The sequence below is a fragment of the Rhipicephalus microplus genome, chromosome 2, assembly GCF_043290135.1.
Source record: "Rhipicephalus microplus isolate Deutch F79 chromosome 2, USDA_Rmic, whole genome shotgun sequence".
Taxonomy (NCBI): Eukaryota; Metazoa; Arthropoda; class Arachnida; order Ixodida; family Ixodidae; genus Rhipicephalus; species Rhipicephalus microplus.
Window position 1 is genome coordinate 205134305 of NC_134701.1, and position 13086 is coordinate 205147390.

Below are 13086 nucleotides of genomic sequence, written 5' to 3' on the forward strand. Positions count from 1 at the left end.
AAACAGGAGAATGATCACGACGTGCGGAAACATGAAATCAGTGACTTTGGTTTTCGGGATTTTTCTTGAATCCAACAAAGATGTCTTGCGGCGAAATAAAATAAAGAGCACCATAGAAGCGCTCTCATATCAGTTCATCGTCTTAAACTGCCAAGTTTGCACAAAAGTAAGCTTCTACTTGTGAATAGAAACATGAATATTTTCTTACTATTCTCAACTTCGCGTCACGCAAGCAATATAGTATTTTCTTATTTTTCAAAACCTTTGCACGCACAAACAGTATAATCACAATGTCAAGTTGGAAGTTTTTTGTCATTAAGCAATTATTGCGTGAACTTAAACAACACAAATGCCTACTGAACTACCAACCTTTCAATGAAACTAAAACAAATATCGGAACCCAAAGCTTATACTCAAGTCTTCTCGCATACATGAGTACATTGGCATAATGTGACAGAAAATGAATTCTTTAAAACCGTATCAAGGCATTCAGGTAGCTTGGAGCCCCTAGTTGTGCCAACCCATAGAAGCGCGACATCGACAAAGCGTGGTCGCGTCGCTGGCCAGACAAGATTATGTGCCTTTCACCTGTCCACCAGAACCGAAATTCATTTGCACGGCACCTACACTGCAGGTAGAGCCTGCGAGGGGTACGTAGATTAAACGTAGAAGGAAAAAGAAAGAATTGAGCCCCGCAACGTGTGTGCAGCTAAGTGCGACACCTCAGCAGTACCTCACGAGGGAATGCGATATGGAGGAATTAAAAGGAATAGAGTGAGAAATACAGATAGCGAAAGGAAAAGATTACGACACGGCTGAAGGAGTCCGAGGACGGGGCACCACTCGGCGATAGCTACGCTGGCGTCGGGTATCGCGGGTGACACAACCGCTCGGCAGGAATTCCACCAAGCGAGTGAGCTAGTGGATGGAGCGGAACACTTAACAAGGGCTGTACAGTATTTGCGGTCTCAAGAGCCCACGTTCCCAAGATTTGTTTTCCCGTCAAAGAAGGCGCTGACATGGTGGTGCTCGATGTGGCTCAGCTGGTTCAAAACACTGTCCTGGAGGCTAATCCGTGGGTGAAATCATGTCATACAAAGCCAGATTTTTTGTTGTTCAAGGTACCAAGTTAGTCTTGTGCATAAGAGTCTTTCTATCAAGTTTGATACGCATGATGTTAGCGACTCCTGTTTATATGAGGTGAGGCTCGCAGGATCTTTTCCAGGCTTCAGCACTGGCACCACCCATGCTGTCTTCCATACAATGGAAGTTTGTATAACGAACTGGGCTAAATTTTGAGAAATACGGACTGCCAGTCCAGAAATGGATGGCTACCACGACTGGCTCGTGGCCCTTACGGCTGACTTCGATGCCGCCACGCAGTCGATCACCACTACGCCCATCAATCCCGACGTCTACCCGCACCTGCTCCACTTGTGGCACGCTAGAAGGGGACTAACAAAGCGTTGAAAGCGTCAGCGCCTCAATCGTAAACTGAAACTTCGGATTGCGTGTATCATGCGACAAGCCTAGACTCTCACGAGAAACAACTGGAGAGGATTTTGTGATTGTCTGGCCATCACCCTGAGTACTGCTAAGACAAATAACATTCTCCAAGCACTTATAGACCCATCGGGCACAAAGACGCAGACTCAAAGGCGGTTGCATGTCCTCGCCCATTCGTTTAGAGACTCTCCTGAGGTCTCCTGCAGGAACTAAAAGCACGTTATATTCCTTCTGGAGCGCGTCCCCAATATCACCTATACCCATACGACACAGATTCACCCAGTGCCCAGATGCCGAAATCACAATTCAAGAGGCCCGCTCCGTGTTAGTCTATCCGCAAGAATCGAGCGCCGGGTACTGATGACGTCCGATATGCTACCCAAGCATGACGACATGCAGAAATTTCCCTCAACCTGAAACTGGGGAATCCCATCTTCGTCGAACATTTGCGACCAATTTCCCTTACGTCATGTATAGGCAAGCTCATGGAACATGTTATCCTGCGTCGCTTGTAGCCATTTCTCGAGAGCCAGTCTTCTCGCATGCGCAGCTCGGTTTTCGCTCACACTTATCCACGCAAGAAGTGCTGCTTCTGTTGAAAGGGGAGGTCTTGGGTCCATCGCGGTGTGTCCAAACCCACGCTTTGCTTGGACTGGACCTTAATTCGGCCTTTGACAATGTGGAGCACGACCTCATTCTCAGCAACCTCGCCAAATCATGCTGCGGCGTTCGCGTTTATAATTGTCAGAGCATTTCTTCGTGATCGTACCGAAATGATAGATATAGGCCCGCATCGCTCGAGTATCATCCATTCCCCAGGCAGAGGCACCGCTCAATGAGTTGTGATTTCACCAGAATCATTTAATATCGCTATGTCAGGTATCCCTAAACAATTTGACTAACTTGAGGACCTGCACCATGCCATCTATAACGACGATATCACGTTGTGGACGTTTCGGGGCTTCGACGGCGAAATTCAAGACCGGCTTCAACAAGTGGTAGAGGTCGTGCCAGACTATACTCGACAGAGTGGCCTCACTTGTGCTCCAAACAAGTTTGAGCTCCTTGCCTTTTGCGGCCGCTGTGAAAATCCCCCACCCCACATCAATGTACTCGCCGAAAGAATACCTATTCCACGTGTAGAGTGAGCACGCATCCTTGGAATTTACGTGGAAGCAAATAGCTGGGCATGACACACCATATCCATACGCTCCCGCCAGACAGAGCAGATCATCGCCATGTTCCGACACATAAGTAATAGACGCTCAGGACATGATTCAACTAGTGAATGCGTGCATTATAACCAATTCAGTTACCACCTTTCATTTCACCGGCTAACTAAAGGAGAACATGAACGAGTAGACACACTCACTCGTAAGGCCACCAAAGTCGCTCTAGGCGTTCCGCCCTATACTTCTACACAGCATCTTTTGTCACTAGGAGTGCACGATACCCTCAATGAAGTACTCGAAGTTCAGTGGATTAGTCACCGCCAACGCCTTCTCCCACCAACGGGTAAACACGTACTACACTACCAGGGTCCCCCCCCCCCTGAACCTCCGGAAACGCAGGGTCCTTCCGTGCAACTCGAAATAGCTCAAGCGCTTCGCGCACATCCTCTGCCACGCCACATGCACCCTGTGGTTAACATCGGTCGTCGGCGGGCACGGGTGAGATACTTGAATCGCACTCTCAGTGACTTTGAGGAGAATAGGGTCTACTACATGGACGCGGCTTGCGCGACAAACGGACACACGATCTCATGAGTGCCACTAACCACCACTGATGTAAGTGCTGCCTCAATCCCTTTCCCATCTTTAGCCACCGATTCGAGCAAGATCCTGGCGGTTACCTTGGCGATCCAGCACACTTTGTGCCTCCCCGCAGAATCATACTACATACTAACCGATTCCCAAGTGCATGTAGGGATTTTCTAACCAATCGCGGCACTCCCAAAAGCTCCCATTCTACTCTCCTACGCACATCCGAAGTTTATTCACACAACAGCTACATCATACACCTTCTCTGGACTCCTGGTCATGCCTCCCTGTCGGGCAATGAACGTGCTCGTGCGGCTGCTCGAGAATTCACCCTCCGAGCGGCCTCGCACAGTGAGGCGGCCAACACTGAGCCAGGTTCTGCACTTCTCACATATCACGAAATCACACATTACATACGTCTACGACAGCAATACCAACTCCCACCAGACTCTTTCACACTCTAGGAGGCTGTCACAGTTTGCCAGCTGCAGACCCGAACTTTTCCGAACCTGCACTTCTTGAATAAAGTATACCAGACTCGTTATATTGATGCTTGTCCAGGCTGTGGCGCTATCCCCACAAATTTCCCGTTACCGTAGAGTGCTCCGCTGCTTACTTCCCTCCCCTCCCTCCAATCCTTCGGTCCACCCGTACCCAGAGCAGTGAGAAGGCACCCTTCGCGATTTCGCCCCCGAGGTCTGCCGGGCCCTCAATCTCAGAGCCTGGGATGTCGCAGAGGTTACCATTGCAGTCCTGGAATAGGGAACTTCCCCGTTTTCTTTGAAATTTCATGATAAAATGTTTTGATCATTGATTGATATGTAGAGTTTAACGTCCTGAAACGACCATGTGATTATGAGAAACGCCGTAGTGGAGGGCTCCGATAATTTCGTCCGCCTGGTGTTCTTTAACGAGCACCTAAATGTGAGCACACGGGCCTACAACATTTTCGTCTCCATCGGAAATGCAGCCGCCGCTGCCGGAATTCGATCCCACGACCTGCGGGTCAGCAGCCGAGTACCTTAGCCTCTAGACCACCGCTGCGGAGCTGTTTTCAGCATCTCCTGTGCTGTAGCCATGATTAAATATGTCCAATACGGCACGCATTCGATTAAATGACAGCTTTGTCAGCATATGATTTCTTATCATATCGGGACCCACAGCACAGCGTCTTTTCAATTTGCTAAGCGCCATATCCTGCTCTCGAAATGTGAACGGCGTATCGATTGTATGGGATAATCGCGAAGGCACAGGTATCGCCCCTCCTGCTAATCTGCCAGATGTGTATTTGTCTGCCAAATCTTCTGCAAGGGTTTGCAAATCTTTTCATTGCTTCAAAGCCAGTGCTTCAAATGATCTGTGAGAGCGGATCTTTACAGAAAAACTACTTATGACTCCCCATATTCTTGTCGAGGATGTAAACGGCGATAAATTTTCACAAAAAGCAGGCCAATGAATTCTGCGTAGTTTTTTGTGTGGCGACGAATGACAGCGTTTATCCAGTTATATTCAGTTTTCGCCAAACGGTTTCCCTTTTTTCTCATGAACTTCCGCTCCGCTCTTCTACGTGCTGTGCACGGGTTCTTTAACTTCAAGTCAGGAGCAGGGAAATGATCGGGCAATTTCAGTAGATGTAGCCACTCGCTTACTTCGTAACATGTCTGCAAACAGCTCACCAGATAATTCGTCCAGCGCCGTTCTGTACGTGTCTCAACGAGTCCCATTGCAGAAATGTCCACCAGTCGTCCCTGATTCGATGATATTAGTGATTATGGGGAAATAGTCGCTGCCCATTGTGTCTGGGGCCGTTGCCGACGATACCAGAATGTATGGGGAGTCTAATACAAGGTCCATCACACTCCATGAACCTGGTGGCCGAAAAAATGTTGGTGTGCCATCATTTGCCACACATAAGTCAGCAGCATCTGTGGCTGTTAAAGGTTCCTTGCCTCGAGAGTCGGCACTCATCTCCCTAGAGTGGGTAATCTGCGTTAATGTCACCACAAACTATTTGAGGTGCGGATCACCGAGTGCAAATGTCGTTTAGGAGAGCCTCCACGAAGACGTTCTTGCGCGGACCTATGTAAACCAATATTACACTCAGTTTTCGGTTTACTATGCACACTTGCACCGCAGCGACTTCCAGTGTGTTGGAACAGAGGTCTTGCACTGGTACTGCGGCGTGAGTCACTTCCCGCTTTATGTATATCGTGGCCCTTCCATTGGCAAACGATGGCATGCTCGCATTGCAATGTCGGATGTACCCTGTGGGCGCCCATATATTTGTGAGGTGGGCTTGTGAGAGGGCTAAAATTGGTATTGGAATGTCTTGCAAGAATAAGTTGTGTTCACACAGACGCTGCAGAAGACCGGCACAGTTCCATTGCATTATTAAGGGCACTTGTGAGGGACGGAATAGACCAGGCGGGCAAAATATTGCCATTATTCTACTGTGTATACGTGGAAGCAGAGCACTGTATCACTGACTCGAAACCAGTACTGCTTCCAACATATCCTTCATAGAACTCGCATGAATCTTCACGACGTGTGAGCATAGTGCCGCGAACAAAGCTCGAATCACGTGCTCGATGTTTTCCTGCTGATTGATTCCAGTTGCTCTAGATCGATTCAATGCAGCCGCATAAGTGCATTTGGTGGACTCTGGGACATGTCCTTCGGCAACAGTAATAATTTTTGTTGGCTCAGTTACATCTCGTGTCGGTTTCCGGCGCGGACCATTTCCTGCATGGTTATTATCCAAGCTACTACGTTGCGGTGCGCTAGTCGTCTTCCTTGTACTCGATAATTCACTTACAGCATTCGGGCTGAAGACAAACGTCTTATTTCTTATCTGAGGCGCTGTCCGTGCTGTACATCGACCATAGCTTGCTGGATGGTTACCGCTGCAGTTAGCACACGCAAGTCCTTATTTACTTGTACACGTCTTAAAGTCATGAGGACCCCCACAGTGCTTCCACTTCTGTTCTCCCCGACAATGCTTAGCTGCATGCCCGAAACGCTGACATTTGAAAGAACGTGGCGGAGTCTCCACGTAGTCTTCCAGCTCATGTCTGGTGATGCCAAGCTTGATCTTGTCCGGGCGTTCTAAATTGGGAGTGAATGTGCGCACCACAGAGCCAGTACACCTGGATACCCATTCGGAGGGTCAGATTTAGAGCAGGCGGATAATTCTTCTTGCGCGGTATACTGAGGTAGGTTATCAACACTTCGTCCAAGTACCATCTTGAGGCTCCTCTTACGACACAAGTATTCTTCATAAAGCTATGAAGTACCCGGGCAGATATGGCTATGCCACACATACTTTTGGTCTCTAGAAGTACGTTAGCTTTATCATGTCACAACATTCAAGCGCAAAAAACCCTGTGCTGTGAAGTGACTTTTGACTGGGGCTCCACGAGAACCGTTTCGATCTCCGAAGAAAAGGCAACATGGTTCACTTGCCTTAAGTTAGCTCCTTCGGATGCAGGAGCAAGTACCACAGGAATACTTCCTGTCCTGTCTTTGCGGTGACGAACCACACGAAAGCCAACCTCGTCCATATCTACGTCTGTAGAGTTTGCCACTTTGTGGTCCCCGATGTCAGTTGAGGCATCCTCGTGTGCAGTGGTGTCTTGTCGCTTGCAATGAGGCCTACTTGCGAAGGCCAGCTGATGTTTGTGGCCCGGTGTCACCACTTGGGAGGTCATGGCGGCGCTGTCGTTGACGCTTGTTTTGGTCCTTCAAGTACCTTTCAACGCGTCGTGCTGCCCAGTACTCGTCGATGTCCGACACGGAAAGTAACTTTTCAAGTTTTCCGACGTCTTGGTTAGTTCTAAGCCGTAATATAAATAAAAAACGATAAATGCAGTCTGAGCTACTTAGGCAGGCAGCACCAGCTTCATCGTCGTCTTCCTCTTACTGTGGATAATTATGACATCTTTTACTTTTGCTCTTTCTATTTGTGCCTTCAAAAAAGTGACATTTTCAGAGGTACGTGCAGCATGTTTGCTCCGCATAGAAGTCGCTTGGTTGGCCTAATTCCCTTCCCACTTCTATTATCTAACTTTCCTTGCTAATCAGTAGGTATTAAGTAAAGGCCGATTGAGTATTGTTTTTCAGATTCTTCAATCTGATAGACAGAATGCGCCATGAATACATATCTGGAAACCCTAATATGTTTCCTTTGTTCTGGACTTGTTATGATGCATTAGTATACTGACACCGATATCTTAAGAGTTTGCAATCACCTATTAAAACCACTGCCTAAAACAGCCATATTACTTCTCATAATATTTACATCATTCTTTTCCTAACTTTTATTGCAAACTTCCTAACTTCACCTAGGTAAGCTGTCAGATTGGAAGGGAAAGGGCTACCCCATTAAACACAAACGGAAGAGCTCATCGTTCACTGGAAAGAACGTTCAATAAGTCTCCTTGAATACTCAATATATCCCTGATGTTTGTCAGTGTGAATCCGAGCGAGTTTGGCCCAGAAAAAGTTTAGTGAGTATGAGTCCGCGTGACTCGAAAGCGGAAGATATATTTCTTGAGAGAGTCTCATTGAGTTTCACTTTTCCGACCTATTGCCCTATTTAGTAAATTTTAGCATTGCTCTCGTTCACACCTAGATTCGTATTCATATTACGTCACCTCGCACGTAGTCAGAAGATGTATCGTATCAATTTAATATTTATCGATCAAGCGTGTGAATTACATTAGAGATTGCCTTGATCTCCCCCCTACCCCGCCAACACTTTCAGAAAAAGTGCTTGATAAATAAATCTTATGCTGTAATCACTTTTTTTTGCTGAACAACTGTTTCCACCCTTTTGTAACTGTAACTGTTCCCAAGTGTCTCATATATTTGTTGTATAGTACTGCTAGTGCTCTGATGTTATAAAGATATGTTTGATATTGGCAAAAGTGGACCAATTATACCATATATTTTTTCCTGTACGTACATTGCCAGTATGTTTACGTTGTATCTTTCTCTTCTGTAATAACCCTAAACAGGGCTGACAGTAATAAAAATGAATGAATGAATGAAAAGAAAATTGCCTTTACTCGCTTGCAACCACTCATAACTTGTATCTCGAGGTGCTATACCAAAAGGTGCCAATAAGAGCGCTGATTACGTGAGGTATTGGTGTGAAGTTCATTGACACCATAGTCCAAAAGGCTATATTTAGGCTAACGGACTCGTGGTTTGACTCACTCTGGCTCACTCATACTCAGATCGCACCGTGAGTCTGAGAATGAGTGAGTCCGGAGGAGTATTATTCTGGTGAGGTGGAGTACAATCGAGTGAGTCCGACTGAAGAAAATTTTCTTAAGTCTGAGTTCGAGTGTACCCTAAGCGCAAAATATATTTCATGAGTGAGTGTGAACGGCATCCACAGTATTCGCCAACCTATGCACGTGACTGATTTCACTTGGTTTTGTACGTTTTTTATAAAGTCCAGTGGAGAGGACAGCATAAACACGAAAAGCGCAACGTTCTGATATTCTCATTGGTGAGTGATGACATTGCCCACAAGTTTTATGAAGGAATATGAGAGAGGTAACGATAGCAGTGGTGAGAAAGGTAGTGAGGGCGAGAAAGACATTACTTTATCCTCTTTAAACTCAGAGTTCTTCAGGAACCCTCTAATGTAGGTAGATTATTGCTACGTAGAAAAACAAAACAACTGGCACAAAAGATACTACGATATATTCGTTTACCGCCTGTGTCTATATAGCACCAAAGTACATGGTTAGAAACACTTTGAGCAATACCCGAGTACGGAACATGTATAGATGCCGGCCATGTTGGTAAATGCGGAAATTTTTCTTCATCAACGCCTAAAGACACATGCTTCTGAGAGGCTGAGGCGGGACAGCTGTGTGGGCCAGGCAACCTTGCTTGATTTAACACCATCGCTACGTGAAGCGGTGCAGGAAACACGACAGTGGCTTGGCTAACAACTCTTTTATGGTGTTCTATCTGTTGTGCGTTGCCTAAGCACCCATAAAAAACCTGACTCATTGCTTATACGTTACAATAGAGCTTACTTATGCCAATTATGATTGAGCGCCACACACTAGTTTATGGACATGTCCATAATATTTGGGTGTTATGAGGGACAAACTGAGGCCGGTGTTTTTGCAGATTTTCACCCATAAGAAAAAATAAAGTAACGGTCGCAATGTGTGTCAGTTCCTCGGAACCTTATTTTTTAGGTAGGACAGCCGTAACCCTGGTATTATCATTGTACTTTCTAATGTTCTTACGCTTATAAAAAGTTATAGAAAGAAATACAAAGAAATACATTGAAGAAACATGTTCACCCATGCTTGTAGCATGCACAGCCTATTTCCTATGGACTAATGAATGCTTTGGTGCCGCATGGGAAGAATCGACTCCCCCGCTCTGCACACATCCTGTATCACTGGAGTTTGCTGATGTTTCTTATGAAGTCGACAAAAGAGAGAACATTTAAAAGAACAAATGGTGGGTGAAACAAGTAGGCAACCAGAAAATGCAGAAAAAACATTGCGCGAGCAAGCTCCAAATGTCTTAGTCCTTGCCAGGAGCGCATCAGTGTCATTATGTTCAACGAGGCAAAAAGAGCAAAGATTTTTTGTCCATTCATGGCGGAAAGTGGAAGAAGAGAGGTCAAAACTCTTACTGACCATTATATAACGCTGACTGCACATCTGTGCGCCCACATGCGCATATGGCTAAGCCTATGAGTCTTTTGTTTTTATAGAGTTATTTAAAGAAACTTCAAAAATACGCAATATGGAAAGCAAATAGTCATTCACTTCTACGATAGAAAAAAAAAGATATTCCTGCCTTAAGCGAGGTGACTTCCCTGCAAACCACTCACATGGTCTGACACTAAATGTAGTATTCGGTAGATATATAGGTCACCACCTAACTGCTGGTCGTTAAGCAGTACTGGCGTTGTAACCCACTTGGCATATATACTTTTCAACATCCCAGATTTTCCCTTCCCTGCTGTTCCTTCTTTTGCCTTAGTGTGACATGTTATTTAAAAACATTCCTATACGAGCTAGTTTTTGTAACATGACCGAATAATAAATAAAATTTGGTGACCTGAAACAGGCCATTGAAATATTTTTATTGCATGTTTACCTCTTTATGCCACCACATTTTGTAGATTGCAAAATCAGAACGGTCGTACTCAAACATGTGCTTATTACCTGGCGACTTCTACTGCCTGTGCTTGGGGTGCGTGAAAGTCACTTCCGAATTTCTTTTTCCAAACAAATTTTTCGCGGAGGTCAAACACGGCTCTACTGAAGACCAAGTTTCATGACTGAGAGTCGAGCCTAAGCCCCTTTGCTCCGGGTAGTGGTGGTAAAAACATTTATTTAACAAAAAGGGAGGTATGCGGCGACCACCTTCTAAGAGGACGGCACCCACAACGAGGAGGTGGGAATCCCTTGTACGGAACCCCATTGGCGTTGGCTGCTGCCTGGGCTCGTCATACTAAGGTCTTTTGGGACTGAAGATTAGAGCAGCCAAGCAGGGTCGCCTCCCACTCCTCCCGGGTAGGCTTGTGTACAGGGGGTACAGCAGGGTTGCATGGGCAGGCCCCCACCATGTGGTAGATGTCCAAAGACGTCTTCTACCCACAGTGTGAGCAGCTGCTGTAAAAGGCGGGATCGAAATGTTTAAGGCCTGCCAAGCACAGCATGGTGTTCGTGAAGAGTCGGAGTAAAAGCCGCTCCTCCCCTTCCGCCTCATTGTCTGCACCATTGTCTCTATCAGTTTGCCCGGAAATGATGTCAGAGAAATGGGGCAAAGGTTTTCTGTGTTCACGGCCTTTTTGAGGTTCCGGTGTAAATATGACTTCGGCAGTCTTCTACTGCATGAGGAGTGGCACATCCCCTGATCAAATTGAGTTTTAATAATCTCGTAGTGATTCATAAGTCGGGTCGGGAAGGTTAGCTAATATTTTCACAGTCATTTTGTCCTGACCCAAAGCGGTTCCACGTTTCGTTTGAGTCGAGGCTTTCCCAAGTTTGAAAAACTGGAATGGGCGATCCAGTTTCGCCTTCTCCGCACTCGCGTAGGAGTACACCGATCCACGCGGGTTCTGTGTGGAGTGTTTCTGAGTTTCGGTGCGGGTCTCGTTGGGTCTATGAGCGCACGAAATGGCCTCCCAGTATATTTGCCTGACATCTGGCTCACTGCCGTGTTGCATCTATTCACCCAGTTGGCGTCCGCGAGTTGGGCCGCATACTCGGCTGCCTTCTGGGTGAGCTCGGCAATACGAGCTTTAAATTTTCTGTTGTGATTTTGTGGGCGCCATCAGCAAACAAGGCAATGCCGTGCTTCGCAGAGGTGGAGGAGGTGGTTATCCAAGTCCGAGATCGCCTCTGAAAGTTGAATTTTGGTTCCAGTGGAGCGAAGGTTACTATCCAATTCGTGGGACCACGTGTCGTAGCCTCGCTCGAGTATCGATGTCGCTGTGTTATAATTTTGCCTAAATTTTACCAGTCTGGGAGCCGGGCCTGTGATATGGGATGTGCCACTGGTTTGGCCCGGAGTATTGTATTCGAAATGCAGTGGTCGCTAGCGAGTGTTTCCTCCGTGTTGACCCAGTCTGCATACTGAATGTTTCGGGTAAAGGCCAAATCTGGACACATATCTGGTGTCACTGAGTTGCCTATGCGAGTTGGGTGGACCAGGTTGGTGTGAAGAGTAAGGCCCCGCGTTAACGCAAGTTCCGCCAGCTTGCGCCCACGCTTTTTTTTTTTTTATTGTGGTACCACCAAACCCGACTGGGGGCGTTGAAGTCACCCACAACAAGGAGAGGGCCCTACCCGCAACTCTTAGCGCGCGGCTAAACAGATCCGAGAATGAAACACTCGGCAGTTTAGAAGCGCTGTATACGTTAAGGATATGTAACGGTGGATCTAATTTACTAATTGGAAGGAGGGTCACCATTACATAGGAGTATTCTAGTTGGAGGTTAAGGTCGACCATGGAGGCAGACTAGTTTTTGTGCACGCAAAGACAAGACAAGGGGTCCTGTTTAAACGCCGTTTATTTTGCAAAGAGGTGCCCTTTCCTGGCTCCTGAAGTGCCACCACGGCGGGCATTTGAGTAAAGCTTCGAAATGTATATCCGGAAGTTCACCCGCTTAGTACGACACCGGAGTCTCCGACAGTTCCAGTGAGTTACTAGAGTTGGTGAAGCCACTTTAAACCTGTGGTATTGTCTACACGAAGGGTGTCCCGCCATTATCAGTATTTGGAATTACATTTGAGAGGGCCGTAGCTCCGGAGCCAGCTCCCCGGGCCTGTATCTTCTGTCCCAGAGAGAGAGCCACTATCCTCATCGATGTTCAGAATGATTTCGTGATGAGAAAACTTGCAAAGGTGGCCAAACAAATCCTCGACTCTACCCTTGCACGCAGTGCGGGCAAGCATGTTGGGAAGAGTCTCCGCTACTTGAGCGTTAACCTGAGAATTTAGCTGATTAGAATTTGAGGTATAATTTGTGCGGCCAATGTGTTCATCATGGTGGTAAATTTGGTTTCGAGGAGGGTTTCAAGGGCGGCAATGAAAAATTCCAATGTCGCCGGTGGCACCATCGCGCTCCCCATAGATTCCGCGTGTAAAGCAGGTTGGGGAGGGCGAGTGAATCCCTTTTCAAGGGCTTCAATTTTGGCTAGGAGCATCTCGTTTTGTGCCCGAAGAGATGCCACTAGATTGTCGAGCTCAGCGTCGACATCCGTTGAGCGGGAATGAGATGATGGAGGAGATTGAATGGAGAGGGCAGCCCTACTCGCACGGCTCACCTG